This window comes from Amblyomma mixtum, chromosome 6, assembly GCF_055824585.1.
Source record: "Amblyomma mixtum isolate Tamu chromosome 6, ASM5582458v1, whole genome shotgun sequence".
Taxonomy (NCBI): Eukaryota; Metazoa; Arthropoda; class Arachnida; order Ixodida; family Ixodidae; genus Amblyomma; species Amblyomma mixtum.
In genome coordinates this window covers 134,901,087-134,918,134 of record NC_143017.1, presented here as the reverse complement: position 1 = coordinate 134,918,134, position 17,048 = coordinate 134,901,087, and positions in this window count along the sequence as shown.

Sequence of the window (17,048 nt, the reverse complement as noted above, 5' to 3'; positions counted from 1 at the left end):
GGGAATTCGAAGCGAATGAGATGGGCACCGAGTAGTTTTCAAGTAAGGCAAACCCATAGAACCGGGCTGAAGCCGCTGTATGACCAGTTGACTGTATGTATGAGCGCGAATTTTCGCCGCTTGGTTCATATTTTATTTCCGTTTCATTAGAACTTCTGTGCATTTGAGAACACCGCGTTCGCAGTAGAGTTCCTTATATTACCTCTTCAGCCCCAGTAAACGGCAGTCTAACCGAGCAAACTAGTTTATAAGGTGATGAGATGTTCAGGTTAGAGAGGTTTAAGATTTTTTTAGTGCCAGGTACTACTGCGCAGTAAGGCCTCACTCAGATATTCTTAAAGAACAATGGGGTGCCCATCACGTATTTGTCTTTCTTTGAAATCTAGACAAACAAGGCAAAGCGCATTCTGCCTTTATTTTTTTTTTTCATTCGAAACGTTCGTCAGAAGGCCTCGACGTACTGTGCAGGCTATGTTGAAGCCACCTTCTGCGAGATTCACGGTAGTCTGATAATAGCCTCGGGATTGATAATAAACATAATCCCCGCATGAGTAGTAAAACAATCGGATCCGAATAAAGTGAAGTACAGAACAAAATCCGCAGCAAAAATAGAGAGGAAAGGCGGAAAGGTTAACCAGAGGAGAATTGGGATTAGTTGTTCCACTAGGAAGGAGGGACTAGAGCGGATAAAAGGAGTATGGTAAACAGAGGTTCGAAGTACCTAATGATGGACGCGAGAAAAATGCGACGCCATCACAACTTATCGCGTGAGCATGACGACCTCAGGCAGTAGAGTGGCGCCTAATGAGAAACCACAGGAGCCCTATCTCTCTGCATGGTACGAAAGGCGTCAGTGAACCACCGCGTGGTGCCGCGATAGAGAGGCGTACTGGTGCCGGAGCTGTACCGAGCGCACCTCCGGTTCTATTCAGTGGCAGCGCGGCTGCATGCCACGAGTTTCATGGACGTCAGAGCAGGATAAATGCGTGCAGGGTTCTGCTTGTCTAGACGCACCCCTACATTTAACACCACTCACGTAACTGGTACAAGGTTGGCGATAATGATGATAATAGGTGTGTTAACTAAGCTGCTAGAGGCACCGCACAACTAACGACACTGAGAAATAAATACAGTAACTACAGGTGACACTCATATACATAGAGCGTAGTAAGGCTATATAACAACCCGTTGCTTTTCAATCACCATTCGAACCGCCTCTGTGAAGCAGTGGTTATGGCGCTCGGCTGCTGACCCAAAATACGCGGGTTCGATCCCGGCCGTAGCGGTCGCATTTCGATGGAGGCGAAATTCTAGAGGCCCGCGTACTGTGCGATGTCAGTTCACGTTAAAGAACCTCAGGTGGCCGAAGCACTACAACATCCCTATAGCCTGAGTCGCTTCGGGACGTTAAACTTCCATAATTCATATCCAATCGATCGCCAAACGAGGCGCGTAGGCGAGCGTTTAGTAGTGAATGTTAACTGCGCAGTGCGTCTGGAAAATAAAACGGTAGAGTGTCCCTCCTGCACAAATTGTTCTTCATCAGATCCTATCTCTAATCTCTTGTTTTTATTCTTTCTTTTCGCGCGTTGAATGTGCTGTATTGTTTGTTATACAAGCTAAGAATTTTGCCCGTGTGTCTTATCGAACGATGTGACTTGTATTAGCAGCTCTTGAAGGTAAGAGTGCGGTCTAAAAATTCAGGCACGCTGAATTTTCTCTCACCAATATCTTGTATTCACGCTTGAACCCTATTTAAGTCGCATGTAAATGATTTACGCGAAAATCCCTAATTATTTCGAGTATTTTAACTGGGCAATACGCATCGGCGACGCGAATGAAGAGAGAAAAATTTATGAATGCTGAATCATAGTCCGAATCATTTCAGAAAGTGCGACACATAAAAAGGATTGACTTATCTTTCAGCCTTTTAGAGAAAAAGGCAGTTTGATTAGTGGGAGATATGAAATTAAGCGAATTATTGAGCAGAAAATACTGTGCGTTTTTGTCAGCTAACGCATCGCTGTGCTCCCTTTAGGGAATGAAGGACAGCTACTGTGGGAGGGATGCCTCCTGTACTCATGGCAGAAAAACGCGACATTGCCAATCTATCAGCAATGAATTCAACGACGTGCCGAACTTCGCCGGTTTAGAAGTGAGGTGACAGGTTCGTTTCCACCCACAGTATGAAACGCCAGAGAGTCGCTCCTTCACATTTGTTAATCGGGAGCGTGACGAAAAGTAAAAAAAAAAATAATCGTAAAGACAGTCCGCCGGTAAAAAGACCTGCTTCATCGCAATCCGGGTTCTCCGTCCGTTGATTTTCGCCGGGCGCGCATCTGGACGTTTTATCGCCGTTCATTCCACCCCCTTCCCGGTCCCCTTTCTCCCTAATTTAGTGGCGCTTCCTTTGTCTCCGGCTCTTGGCGGCGCTCGTTTCCCGACCAGCCAATAAACGGTCGTCCCCAAATTGCTCCGCCCCGCGGTGACGCTTCGGTCGAGCGGAGCTCTCCCTTCCTCTTCTGGAGCCCTTCTCCTCTTCCTCGGGCCATTCGGGGCGCCGCCGCTCCGGAGGCAGCGATCGCGACAGAGCAGCTACGGGATACGCGGAGCTCCTGGCTCCGCGCACGCGAGCTGATCGCGACACGGCGACGTCGAGCGATTGCTGCGCTTTGCTCTCACGGGCGCGACGCAGAGAGAGAGGGAGAGTGTTTTATCGAGCGCCGAGGTCGGCTGCAGCGCTAGGCACGGGCCTTTTGTAGCTCTGCTTAATAAAGCCGGGGGAATCGGAAGCATACTGCGAGGCATGAAGACAACCCTTTACCTAGTGTCTAAACTAGAGTTCTTAATTAAATAGGATTACCGCTTGGACCAAAGAAGAATACGAAACAAGATAAATGAAACAGCGTAGTCTGTCAAACTATGGCGGCCATTGACAGTCGAAGGGCATTCAAATGTTCTCTGCCGACGGCGCATCCCGTTAAATATAACGAAGCCTTCATTGAGCTGTTCTAAAGAAAGAAAACGTAAACGATAAAGATTCACGGAGTTGTCGATGAAAGAGGCAGTAAGCCTGGCCCGACTTGCAAGAATGGCTTTTAAAAAATCCATGTGAGCCTAGGCACTGTTGGTAAGGCTAGCACATGCAAGCAGCCGTGTGCGGACAGTCTCGTTTAAGCCGCGCAAGTAGGCGTGCAAAGTTGACCGAAAATCAGTGGCTACGACGTTCTGCTCTTCAGCACCAGGTAGTGCGTACAATTCGTGGACGGTGTGACCGAATTGCAAGCACGCCAGTCTACTTAGTTTTCTGAGCAGGTAAAAAAACACTTGCTGGACGAAATTAGGTAATCCGGATACCTCAACTACGGCCTACCTACAGCCAAGCCGCAGCATTGGCACGTAGAATAAATTATTTATATAAATTAGTTTCAAATTTAATGTGAATTATATGTATGAAAACGTAAATAAACGCAAATGAATCTGCATCCCAGGTAATAATCCTAGGTTTAAGGCTTTTCGCTCCGTCGCTTTCCTCGCCTCTTCCAGCTGTATTGCCTGTAAAGCGTGCTTCTTCTCACTAAGGTGTGTTGTGCAACAAAGCTCGCGCTAAAGAATGGAGTTGGAAATTTCTCAACGAAGGTGACGATGGTGGCGTTGTTTACTCTTTTGCCGTTAGTATCAGTGTTCCTTTCTTTTTACGTTCATGCATTTATTCATAAAGCTTGAGGGGCAGTACTGTGTTGTAAACAGGCACGTACATGAAGGAAAATTTATAGCTAGGTGCTACAGGCCAAGTGGTTGAAGAAACGAAAAAAAAAAAATGTTTCATTCTCTCTCCGAGAAATAGCAAGTATCACTAATACTTTTACGTTTAACTGGCATAAAGACGCTGTCTCCTTTTCTGACAGTTAAATTATTTCCTCTACTTGTTCTTTTTTAGGGATAGGATGGGGTCTATCTACAGCGGGAAATGAAAGAGCTAAAAGAGAGGAATGTGGGAAAAGCCAGATAAAGATCCGCTATAGTCTTTGACTGAGCACCAATTTATGTCAAGGCAGAATATATCCGTCGCGAAGGAAAAGAAAGGCAAAACGTTTTGAATGAAACGCCAGGTTCGATTTTAGGAAAACCAAAGCTCCCTTGCAAACGCGTAAAAGCTGGTGGAATGAGCCAGTTCGCCAACGAAAGAGGGCTTTTTTGAGCCGAGATTTTTTTTTTTTTTTTTTGGGGGGGGGGGGGGGAGAGGTAATTTGAATCTCACAAAATTTACAGTCGTGAGATTGAGACGGAGCAAACTTTTCTCACAAAAGTGCGAATTTTCTGATTATTTCTCTATTGAATTTGACAATTACTTTTCGACATGCGCCAAGAGGAAAACTAGTTTGAAAATAGTCAACATGATTATGAAATAATCAATAAATGACTATTCAAACTATGTTCTCTCTTATATTGCTCTCGAATGTACGGGCTTTATCGGGTCATCTTCCCTAGTTGGAAAGGGAGTATAAAGCCTGAAAAGTTGAAGAGAGCTATAAAGGCAGTTCCAAAAAAATTTCTTCTCTGCGCTGCTTTCTAACTTTTATACTGCAATACGTGGGAAACCTTTCGCCGATGTGCAGGTGTTATTCTATGAGCGGTGGCAGAAGTTCGGACTGTTTTAAGTTTTATTATCGGGCATAAACGGTAGCGAATTTAGACGAAAGTCTACAGAAATAAGTCACTTGGTTATTGATAACTGTTGATGGGCCTCTTGTAGTTAGCAGTTGAGCGGTAAAGCACGAGTGTGACTCGGCAGAAGAATATCGCTTAACTACAAGAGTGTAATAAGCCTGCAGCAAAAAAAAACTGACCAAGACTGAAACGGAATCAATGTCCGAGTAAGGAACAGTCAATGTAGGGATGCAATAACAATCGTTGCCATCACGATGTATCAAAGGGAGTTTATAATGAGCGTATGGATGTACTGGTCTTAATTTCTTGTGGCACATTATTCCAAGTTTTAATTGGCCGTAAGCAAACTGTATACCAACGCCAATTCCGGGGTTGGCTCGCCATATGTTGGCGACACGCTGTCGACATAAGCTGTGCTGGCGGTGCCATGTTGACGACGTATGTGGCACCCCTTGTGTTGTGCTTGTCAGCGAAGCGAACAACACCCTTACCGTAAGCCGTTGAAATGGGATTAGACTACATATAAGGGATTGGCATCGATGTGATGCGCCCTCGTCGGCTGAACGAGAACCTCCGTGTACATACTCGCTGGTCGCGCGCGCGCGTGCGTGTGCGTGTGTGCGTGCGTGCGTGTGTGTGTGTGTGTGCGTGTGTGCGTGCGTGCGTGCGTGTGTGTGTGTGTGTGTGTGTGCGCGTGTGTGCGTGTGTGCGTGTGTGCGTGTGCGTGTGTTTGTGTGTGTGTGTTTGTGTGTGTGTGTTTGTGTGTGTGTGTGTGTGTGTGTGTGTGTGTGTGTGTGTGTGTGTGTGTGTGTGTGTGTGTGTGTGTGTGTGTGTGTGTGTGTGTGTGTGTGTGTGTGTGTGTGTGTGTGTGTGTGTGTGTGTGTGTGTGTGTGTGTGTGTGTGTGTGTGTGTGTGTGTGTGTGTGTGTGTGTGTGTGTGTTCGCGCGCGAGCGTGTGCATGAACACGGCGCTTTCATCATCGCGCCTGAGAGATATATCTTGAAGGCGTTACGCGTAACCTGCTAAATAGGTTGGCGCTCAACACAGAACTGCCAGAGTAACACTCTGATGGGAAACTAAAAAGCTGACCCGCTGGTGGTGAGTTCAGCATCTCAGGCCTAGCGAATGCGTTCATTGCCTCACTGTAGAGAAGGGGAAAAAGTTAAGAAAACAGTTTTACCAGTACTCGGGATGTCAGCCCATACCTGTGTACAGTAGAACCAAGACAAGCACTGATATTCGCACTTTCACATTCGTAGGCACGGAAGGAGCATTAGCGGCCACACTGAACAAACTGCAGGGTGGATGTGGCTTAAGCACACCTGCTTGGTCGCAGGCTGTTTCGTCCTTCAAAGCCGTTTTATTAACTTTATTTTTCTGTCTTGGCGATAAGTGTGGAAGGAGACATAGCGCAACCATCGTTGCAAAACACTTCGCTATTTCCGTTAGACACATCTCGCTTGTGCTCTTCGCTTTCATACGCCTCGCTGGCTGCCCGCCGTATTTCCACTCAGATATCACTCCGCGCCACGCAATCACCGACATCATTAAACACGCGTCCACTCGCCCCGCGCTGTGCGCACAAGCTGCGAACGTACAGACAGCTCCTCCGCGTCCCGACCACGGAGAGAGGAGCTCGCCTCATTGATCTCTCCACTGCTGCGCGGAGAAGACCTCCCACGCTAAATCAATCGGCACTGCGAACGCGGTCAGCGCTTCGGCATATAGCGGCAGCGGGGGTGAGCTCCCGGAGGCGGTCATTAGGCCCATCCATCCCCATCCGCGCTCTTTATTTCGCGCCCGGGGAGAGCGCGGAGGCTATTAGCGACCTCTGACGCCACGCGGACGCACCACCTGCGAACCACACCGGCTGGCGCGGCCTACCGCTGAATGTTGGCCGCGCTTGCCACACGTGAAGCTGGGAGGAGATGGAGGTGTGTACGAAGGCACTCGGGGTCGCGCTTTTTGCTTTAAACGCGAGGTATTTTTCGGTTCTCCTCACTTGTGCGCTGTTGGGAGGTTGTGTGGATTACGACCACACCGCTTACGTGCTTGGCAATTTCGCGAACACGGTTAAGACGCTTTTTATAGCGATAGCAGGGTCAGGGCCTTTTTGCTGGGCATTATGATGTCGTAGCTGTCGCAGGAGAAGTGTATTGAAAGAGAAAGCTCCAGTGTTCATCTCCGTGCTGTCAATTGTGGATGTGATCCATATGGTCTTATATATGAGGGAGCGGTAGGCGCTGCACAACGATCGTCTTCCCGGTGTCTCGAACTTCTCCGCCGTGGGGGAAAAACGGGGGGGGGGGGGGGGGGGGGTCTTGCACGTAGTCTTATAATTCGGGCGTGTCTTCTTTCTGTTTGCGTGTGAAGAAGATTTTACGAAAAGCGAGGTATTCGTTGCACGACAAACTTTATTCACAAAAGTGTGCATGGCAAACGCTGCCTAGCAGCGCCGATTGACCTTTTATGGGTGGAAGGGCCATTGTACGGCGCCCGGGCTAAATTTGAAAGAGTATCCTGCTGTAGCGCTCGTTTGTATAGATATATATAAAAAAAGAAGAAATTCCGTGACTTTCACTGGTTTTGGGACTAAAATCTATACAACGGAATTTCGGTTCTACCGGATGCTTCAAATTATTCAGTACAGTTTTTTTCTTCTTTCGCGGCTTTTAAAAGCCGTGAAAAACACTTCAGTGCAATCTCTGCAGGTTCATTTTACCATTTTACAGTAGGTTGGACGTTATTTGCTTGGTAGAATGCAATAAAAAGACGATTAAATGACTAAAATTATCTTATCGACTTCCTTAATTTTGGTTTTCGGACACATGAATGAACTACAAAGTTGAAGGCTGTCCAAATTGAAAACGAGTCCAGTTTATTATTATTATTATTATTTTAATTTCAGAACCATCATCGTTGTTCGCGGTATCAAACGGGGAAAAAAACGCTTCTGAAAGCTCTTCAAATTGGCTTTGCCAAATTCCAGGGTATATGCGGGCATAACCGCGGGGTTGGGGTTCGTCTGGCGTTGTCTCCACACAACCTCTTGGGGTTTGGTGAGAGAGCTATGTGCGGGGGGATATGCATACTTAACTCCATGCATACTTAACGACGCCAGCTACTGCCCCAAGTCACTTCTGAAGAAGAAGCCGAGCTCGCTCCGACACGTTGGGTTTCAAAATTAAAGATTTTGGTTGGAGATGAGTTAGAATTTACTATAAGGCACCAATTGACTTTTATTTCAGCAAGGTTGCGCGTCAGTGAGCTGTGATGTCATAACCGCGTTTCACTTGCTTTCGACGTCATCCAAACGTCAAAACATGTCTTCTTACGATTGTGTAAAGAAGTTGCAACACCTCCTCCGACTCTTGCACTGTGAACGCAGCTGAGTAAACAAAATATATAACAACGCAAGCACGTATATCATACCAAACTGCTATATATTAAATGTTTGCAGGTTAATCCATAATGCATATGCGTTCCTTACTCACAGAATTCAGTTAAGTATTCCTTTGTGCAGCAGGGTACCGTTTCCTTTCTTTCCGTTGCAGTTAGGGAGATCCCACAGGTGCCCGTATATTCTTCGAGGCTATCTTCGTCTACTACTCCCTCCTTTTCTTCACGCATGCTCTTTTCCAAAGCTGACTGGACTGACATTGATCAGTGCTCACCTAGCATCCTTGCATACGAGGCCGAGTTTGCAGTATGCATGCGCTGTACGTGCCTGTGTATGCTGTGAACGCCCATAAATGCATGGCTGTTTCCAGCTCCAACCATTACCTCATGGGTATTATACTGCATTACACACGTGCTCCGTGCGTGAACTTGGACCAGAATAATTATCCAGGTGGGTCCAGCATTATCCATTATCCAGCATTACTATACCGACACCGATGTTTTCTATTGATGCCATCTGATTCATCGACTGGATAAGAGAGTGTTGACATACAGTGCATATTATGCATTAGAAACAGGTTGTGAATTGTGAATTTCTAGCTTTACAGAATTGCAGTACCAAGTGATCGCGAAGGAAGCAAAACCATTGAGGCTAGTGTGCATGCGTGCGTAACAAGTTAGCTATGAAAGTGGAGAAGAGAAGAACGGCATCGAGCAATCGAGCAGGCAGAACCAAGTCCGCGATGCCGGCATCCATGTATTCAGCCGAGCAGTGGCGAGTGGTCTCACTGCCACTCCATGAGGCGCCGCGCCGTATTATGCCCCGCGCGGGCTGCGAGGGGCATAGCAGACCGAGTGGGTGCTCGGAGCCCCACTCACTATAAGCGTATTATAAAGCCCCCCACAGCGCGGAGTGGTGTGCCACACGCATCCCAGCGCTCCCCCTCCTCTCTTTCCTGAGCACCCGCTTACACGGGGCTTGATTCCGTTCTGTGCGCCGTGTGGCGCGCTGACAGCAGCGTTATTGATGTCGATGCCAGCGCGGGTTTACGCCGGTGTCACAAGACGGCGGGCGGCTCGCCCGGTAGGCCACCATTGCTCATCGCTTTGTTCGCGCTAACAACGACGAGCCGCTCTTTCCGCTCTCTGAATGCGGAAAAGGAGATTTGAGAAACTTTTCGCCGCTCCTCTTTTGCGCCTACTCAATCTCCGGCTCGCTGCTTATTTCTTCGCTCTCTCGGGGTGCTGTGTGTTTCTTCCCTTTTTCACGGTCGTCTCTCTCTGCTCGCCACTTCTTTCTTTCTTTCTTTCTTTCTTTCTTTCTTTCTTTCTTTCTTTCTTTCTTCTCTCGCTCCTTCGCTGCCGCTTCCTTCCGCGAAGCCGCCTGTTCGTGTTTCAACGTCTGTTCACAGTCGCAACGCCGTCAGCGCGCAGCAGCGTTAAGAGCGCTATTTCGCGGTGTTTTGCGGGGTATCCGTGCCGTGCCGTGATTTCGAAAGAGGAAAGAATAGGCGCGATTTATCACTCTCTGTCCGGGGATGCATTTTTTCTCGTTTCATCTCGCTCAGCTCCCGGTGCGAGAACTGCGGACGGACAAGAAGATAGGTGCGTATGCGCCCTCATCACTCTTATGAGGAGACGCCGCGTTTAGAGGAACGTTAGTCGGATTGCACAGGGCAGTTTTCGAGCTCTTTTGAGAGCCAACGGCGGACTCTAATGCCTCTCTTTATAAACTTTTTTTTTTTTCTGGCGGTGTGATGAGTTGATGGTTCTGAAACATTGCACTGTGTAAAAGGCATGGAACGGCAACAAAGGAGACATGTACGCCGGCATGCTTGTTCAAGAGAGCTCATTTGTTTTAAACAAACGTCGCAGAGAAGGTTGAATTCGACTCGGGTTCAAATGCCGAGTTTCTTAATGTGCCGGAGAAACACGGTGCACAGAGAGGGACAAAATTTTGCGGGAGGCCGGTGTGCGGAAGTGCTACTATCGCTGCGTCGCCTCGCGACCCAGTCAGCTGGTATTTGTTCCAGCGGAAGAAGCATGCATGTCAGTCATGCCTACCGGCTCTTCATTGAACTGATTTGCATATCAGAGCTCCCAGGAAAGTCATTACACAGTAAAAAATGCCATCTGATTGGCATATACGCGTATTATACGATAGCATAGAAGCCTCACCGAAGCACCGAAAAAGCCGGCAGCGGCTTTTTGCATAGAAAAATCTTGATCGGCTGGCGGGCAGTGACGTCATCAATTACGTCACCGGAGCGGAGAAATATCGCTGGGTGGAGGAGCTTGACACCACCGGCCTCTCATCGGTAGCTGAAACCAGGAACCGAAACGAAGTCCTTGAAGGTCTACGGGAGACAATAATGGGCCCATTGTTCAAGCGGCGACAATAGAAAGAGGGTGGAGCGGCCGTCCTGTCTCTACCATTTTCTTGTCTCCGTCTTTATCGCCTTTTTGCGGAACAATGTATCGCCCAATTCGCCTTCCTTCTACAAGAAGTGATAGGGTGACTTTCGCAGCCTACTCCTCGGTACATGAACAGCAGAGTGATAGAGAGAGACTTTATTAAAGCTCCTAGTGCACAAGAAATTGGAAATTCTGGCTCATACTTTTATAGGGTGCTTCGAAGCGATACATTCTCGTTCATGCTCTTGTTGTGCACCGCGCTCAGAGTTGCCTAACATGAGGCAAACCAGAGGCCGGGCAATAAAGTCATGGTGGGAAGAACAGACGCCCCTGAGAGCCGTTCGCTCTGTCGTCTTGCGCGTAATAAATGGTATAACGGCCTGCTGATAAAGTGAGCACAGTGAGCACGGGCGACGCTGTGCAGATTTAGACCTTATCTCAGAGGTTACACTTCTACCTAGGCATCCTGTGCACCAGTACGGAAAGCACGGGGACACATGGAGGAAGTGAAAGGATAAACAGGCAGTGCAGTGTTTCCACGCTGCAACGACTCCACCAATACCTTGTTAAATTCCCGCACCCTGTTCGTTCCGTTGTGTTCCCAGCAGGTTTTACGTGTACTTAACCCTCGCGTAGTTGATGTGGTTGCATTTCTGTTGCAGTTTACACTTACGGTGTGTACAGGACGCTGGTCTGTCGTTTCGGCTGCTACCGGCAGATTATGTTTTCCCAATAAATTGTCCTCTGTTGTGCGCGCATTGAGGACATTTCTCCAGCATCGTGACCTGAAAGCAATGTGTGTTTTGTTTGTGGAACACCTCCGTCCATCTTAACGTACTGTGGACTCGTACTAGAGACTTGTGCTACATGCATCCTCGGTGAAAAGTCTTTAGGACAGAACGTTTACCTTTAAGCTGTATACGAGGTCTGTTAGAAAAGTATCCGACCTTTGGCCGAAGAAAAAAAAACTGGCATAACTGGAGCGTTAGAAACCTAATAACCTTCAAAGTAGTCTCCTTGGGGCTCCATATACATCTCCCAGCGGTGCTGCCATTGTTGGAAGTATTTCGAAAAGGCCCTTTTCGGAATGGAATTTAGCTCTGCTGTCGTTGCAGCCATAATGTCGTTTCTTTTCTGAAATGGCGCTCCTTTCAATGGCCTCTTCATTTTAGGAAACAGCCAGAAGTCGTAGGGGGACATATCAGGAGAGTAAGGAGCCTGTTGAACTACAGGAGTCTGGTTTTTCGCCAGAAAAGTCTGAATCAAATGCGAGGAATGTGCAGGAGCAATGCCGCGAGGGATGCGTCAATTTCTTGTTGACCTCAATTCCGGTCTCTTGCGCCGCACAGCACCACGTATGCGATGGAGGACACCCCTGTAGTACTATTTAGTCATTCTTTGACCCTGTGGGGTGCGTACTCGTGGTGTGCCACACAGAGGGAGTCAAAAAAGCAGTCAGCATCACTTTGACATTGCTGCGCACTTGGCGGGCCTTCTTTGGTCTTGGTGACGTGGAATGCGTCCTCTGTGGGTTTCCGGGTCGTACCCGTACACCCAAGACTCGTCACTAGTGATTACGGCGTCGGTGAAGTCAGGGTAACTGTTTGTGGAATCCATCTTCTCCTGTGAGACTTCAACACGAAGCTGCTTTTTCTCCACCGTCAGCAGCTTCGGCTCGAATTTCGCTGCCAATCTCTCCATGGCCAAATCTACCGTGATAATGGAATGTGCAGAAAAATTGCTGATGTCCACCTCTCCCGCAATTTCTCGGATAGTCACACAACAGTCCCGCATCACCACAGCGTTCACTTCGGCAATTACCTGGTCATTTCGGCATGTTGATGGCCGCCCGGAGCGTGGCTCGCTCTCCACCGATGTGCGGCTGTCTTTAAACCAGTTGCACCACTGCTTAATCTGTGTGCTGCTCATAGCATCATCACCGAAAGCCGTCTGAACATTTCGAATGGTTTGCACTTGGCTATCGCCAAGTTTCTGGCAAAATTTGAGGTAGTAGCGCTGCTCCTCTCGCTCCGCCATTTTCCTTGCAACAAAAAACCGACGAGAGCACTGCGCACTGCAGCCTCACTCAAACGCTGCTTCCCAGCCACTGACGCTATCGGCAGGCGGGAAAAAATTCGTCCATGCGCACGAGGGTTCAAGGTCGGCTGCTGTAAGCGCGCTTGTTTCATATCCATCAGGTGTTCGCAAAAAAAAATAAAGTCGGATACTTTTCTAACAGACCTCGTATACGGGCAGTTATGGAACTCTCGAAGCTCGAAGACTCTTCGGGAGTGATGACACAAGGTTATTCCTTAGCCTTCTAGAGATTTTCTTCGGGTGTGCCGAAGCTGCTCACTTAAGCTACTCAAAAGCAACCTTACAGACTGAATACTTCTGACCATGACTGCACGCACACAACCCATCGAAAGTCAGACAGGCAATCCGCTTTGTTCGATCGCCTCCTTCTGCGAGTATTCTGCGATCGCCTCCTCATTCACAGTGTGGCACGCAGCCTTCTTGTCTTACGAGTTCCAGTAAGCTTTGTCTTCTGGACTATTGCCGTTATTAATCAGTGCAACTGAATGATGCTACATCCAAGCGAAAATTGGAATGTCCTCCTTGCCAGGACGAGCGTATCACTTTTACTGCTTTAACAATAGGACCCTCGATTCCTCAAAATCTATTGTGGGCGTTGTGTTGTGTGGAGCGAAGGATTGGGAGAGGGAAAAGTGAGAGTGAGAGGAGGAGGCGCACAGCAATAGCGCCCCTGTAGCGGGGCGCGAAATCTGACAGACGTAGTTAAAAGGCGAATGCGAGAATTGGAAAAGACGAAAATTCAAATTATACTGCTGATACAGAAATACCACATTGCTTTGCATCACCGCATGTCAGTTTTTTTTTTTTTAATATATTGTCGATGGTGGAGGCTGAAATGCATCGCCACTGGTGGAGACTGTCAAAAAGTGACGCGCTCCTGAAAAATACGATATTCCAAACTTGCATTGGAATGCAATGATATTTCAGCTTCATTGTTTTAAAAAAAAAGTTAGAGTCAAGGACACAGACTTACTGAACAACTCCGCAGAATGTCATATTTATAGCAAGTATGTGAGTAGCGTGTCACTATTATTGCCACTTGAGAAGCGCTGGTGTCTTTGGTCGTACTAGGTTTAAAGTACCCACCAAAAAGTGCGAGAGTTTTTATGGACAACAAGACGCAATGTGCATGCCTCCCACTCGCGATCTTCATTTTATTATTATAGTTTCGTGTCAGCTTTGATTGTGGCATTTAAAATTGCTAGAGATCGCTTGCTCTCCACAGCGTTCACTTTCTCTTCTTTCGAGTCTTCATCCACCCATTTCGTGCCCCTTTGCTGGGAATATCGTGGGCCTAGAAAGATAACAAATAAAAATAAAAGCATCCGAACTCGCTTTTATATGATAATGGATACACTCTAAGCAGAAAGGAGTAAATAATACTCTTTTATAAAAGGGAGTGCGCTAGAGGACGGCTTACTCCATTTTCACTCCCCTATTTTTCGTGCTTCTGTTTAGAGTGCAGCCTTGAAGGACCCATGACTCCGCACGCATCGTCCTCTGTGACGAACCTCGCAAAACCACGACCGAAATAGCTATGCGTGCATGGTGAGTCACAAATGGTGGCCCCTGTATGCTCAGTTTGATCAGCCATCAGGAACGTGCTTGGGTGCGGGTCACTATTTCAATATTTCCTTGCTGCGTGCCGAGAAACGCGGGCGCATTTCGGTGCTCACTTTGGTTAGGACCTGCGCTCGCCATGAACTATATTATATATATATATATATATATATATATATACGCAATCCGACGCCATCTCGCTGCGCTTGAAATGGAAGAGTCCGCATTTTCGATTCCGCTGTCCTCGAAGAATCCATTTGGCTGCCTTTCTGTCCTCTCTCCTCCTCCTTTTCCCATATGCGGCGAGAGACGAACAGTGCATCCGTCTTCCGGACCGAGGAGGTCCTCCCGAGCGCTGGAACAGCGTCTGGATTGCCCACTTACGGCGCGGACTGCTCGCGTCTCCGGCCCTAATGGAAGGCTTCGCCGCCCAAGGTAGGAGGCGAACAGCGCCTGCCGTCTCAGGGAGGGGAAATTTATCACGCAGTGGACGCCCGCGGTCCTCTCCGTCAGGCGTTGTCCTCTGCGGGTACAGCGGCAGCGGCTGTTTGTATCTTTTCACGAGACCCGCGCTGTTTCGTGCCTCGACGAAACGGTGTGTTCTACTATAGACTCTCTCTGCTGTCACTTCCTTTCCTTTCTTTGCTTATCTTTCTCTTTTTCTTCTTTATTTCTCCCGTATCCGGATTCCCGCAACACGAAACGTTCCTGTATGTGAAACCATTTCCAAGAACAGTATACGGTGGTATGACTGCAGTGCTGTATACCGGCCTTGACACGAATGTGGGGCTTTCGTATAGGCGAGCTCACGGAAACAGTGTGTGTGTGTGTCGAGCGTGCGTTTGGAACAGCTGTTTACGAGATCTGAAGGGACAGCTGACCGAATTAGTGGTTTCACCGGTGCCCGTATTCGGGAAGTTGTATACTAAGGGGACCGTGTCCATATCGGCGTACATTAAAATGGGCACGTTCTGAGCCCTGATGCGCCCAGGGGATGAGCCACTTGCAGAGGCGAGTTCGATATTCGAACGACCGGCGAAATTGTTGTTGCACATACATTTGAAGGGATAAGCGTGTGTTTGATATAGCAATAATTCGAAATATTAAGTTCGATATATCCGTACTCGGCTTATTCGCTATCCAGCTGCAATTATTATACGGGTCAGTTGTCGCCACGCAGCAGTCACCTGCCATGGTGGGCAGGTTGTGATGACGCCACAGGTCGCGTGACCTGACGCGACAAGGTCACATGACCGGCAGATCTCGACCATAGCGGGTTGCGCGAGGCCGAGCAAAATCCTGTGCCCCAGGTTGACCGTATGGTGGCCACCCTGCGTTGATATCCACCCTACCACGGCCTACCACTGGGCCTTCTCTGTTCGGATTTCATCTTCTGTGGAAACAGGCTAAGCGAAACCGGTAAAAAAAATAATAATAGTTTTATCCATACTCTCACATTGCAGATGTACGGCTTTAGTGGCAATAAATAAACCGTATTCTTTGCGCTAAATGCACAGGCATATTTACGGCTTCGGATTCCGAGGCTCGCCCGATGGGATGGCAGGGGTCCAGTCTAAGTGGCTGAATGCTTACCTAAACAATATTTAACTAGGTATTTCCGTACAATGCTCATTAAGCATCAGTCACCGGGTACCGATAGATATTGCGTGCTTTTGCAATGCTTACAATGACCTCTCTTACTTTTTACACTATCAGATATGTGGTACAAGAAGTCAACTTCCAGTTTGTAAGTAATCTGTAACTCTGCTACGAAGCGGTGAATTTTGGTGCCTCTCTAAAAACCGCGGTGCGTAACTTCTCTTAGCATCGAAAACTCCACAATATCCGGATGGTCTTGCAGACTACATCGGTTTTATTTTTTGTTTTTCTTTTGGCTGTCGCGTTCATTTTTTTTTTTTTCGAATGCTGGTAGTAGCAGTGACCCCAGGATGATGTCAAAAAGTCTGTTTCTAGATTTGAAAAAGCAAAAAAACAAAAACAAAGCCCAAAACATCAGCTGCTATCCGCCGGGTACCATTGTTTTCTACCCGCTATCGCTGTGGTAATTTTTTGTGCTACCCGCGATGTAATAGGGGTATTCGTAGTACTATGGCCGCTATGGGCCGTCTGTCTACATGATGTGGCCGATATTTTGTACCGCCATCTCCACGGACACGGCCGTTCTGCCCGAAAAGAGGACCTGCACCCCGCATGGCGCTATGCAGTGAAGCCATGCAATAGCACCCATGCGATGAAGCACACACGTGACGAGATGAAATGTTAGTCTCGTGATCTTTTTCTCAGCAGCAGCAATAAGATTTCAGTTGACACGAATAATTATTCGTGGATGCTAATCCTGAGCAAACAACCTTGAAATAAATCCGATACCCCATAAAAAGGCCTCAATCGCAGCGGCGCGTCGTCCAGTGCCTTGGTCATTTCCAAGAACGTCGTCGAGCTCCTCTGGTTACATATCTTCGTGAGTAAAGCGAGCTTCTTTTCTAGTCTTTTTTTTTTTTTCCAGTAGATGTCCTCGAGGCATTTTATATCTGCTCTTCTGTTGGATGTCTGTACGCGTCTTGCAAAGTTGAGGAGCTGTTTTACGCAGTGACATGCGAGCCTTGGCGAGGGAATGTTTTGTTTTGTAGCTGAAAATATTATCGAGGTGCAACTCTCTTTCAGTGCGTTTGCACTAGATGTTCCATTCCGCCACTTACACCTCGTATATGTGAGGTCCCTGCCCACATAGTTATGGGCAGCCTGCCCTAGGTGGCTCACCTGCGTAACGTTTATAGGCACTTTAATTCGAAACATCGTTGTGCACAAAGTGCATACACCAATTTTTCTTTCGTGATATCCGCATCGCTGTCATCTTCACTAATTTTTCCATTTTACCGTTTTTATTT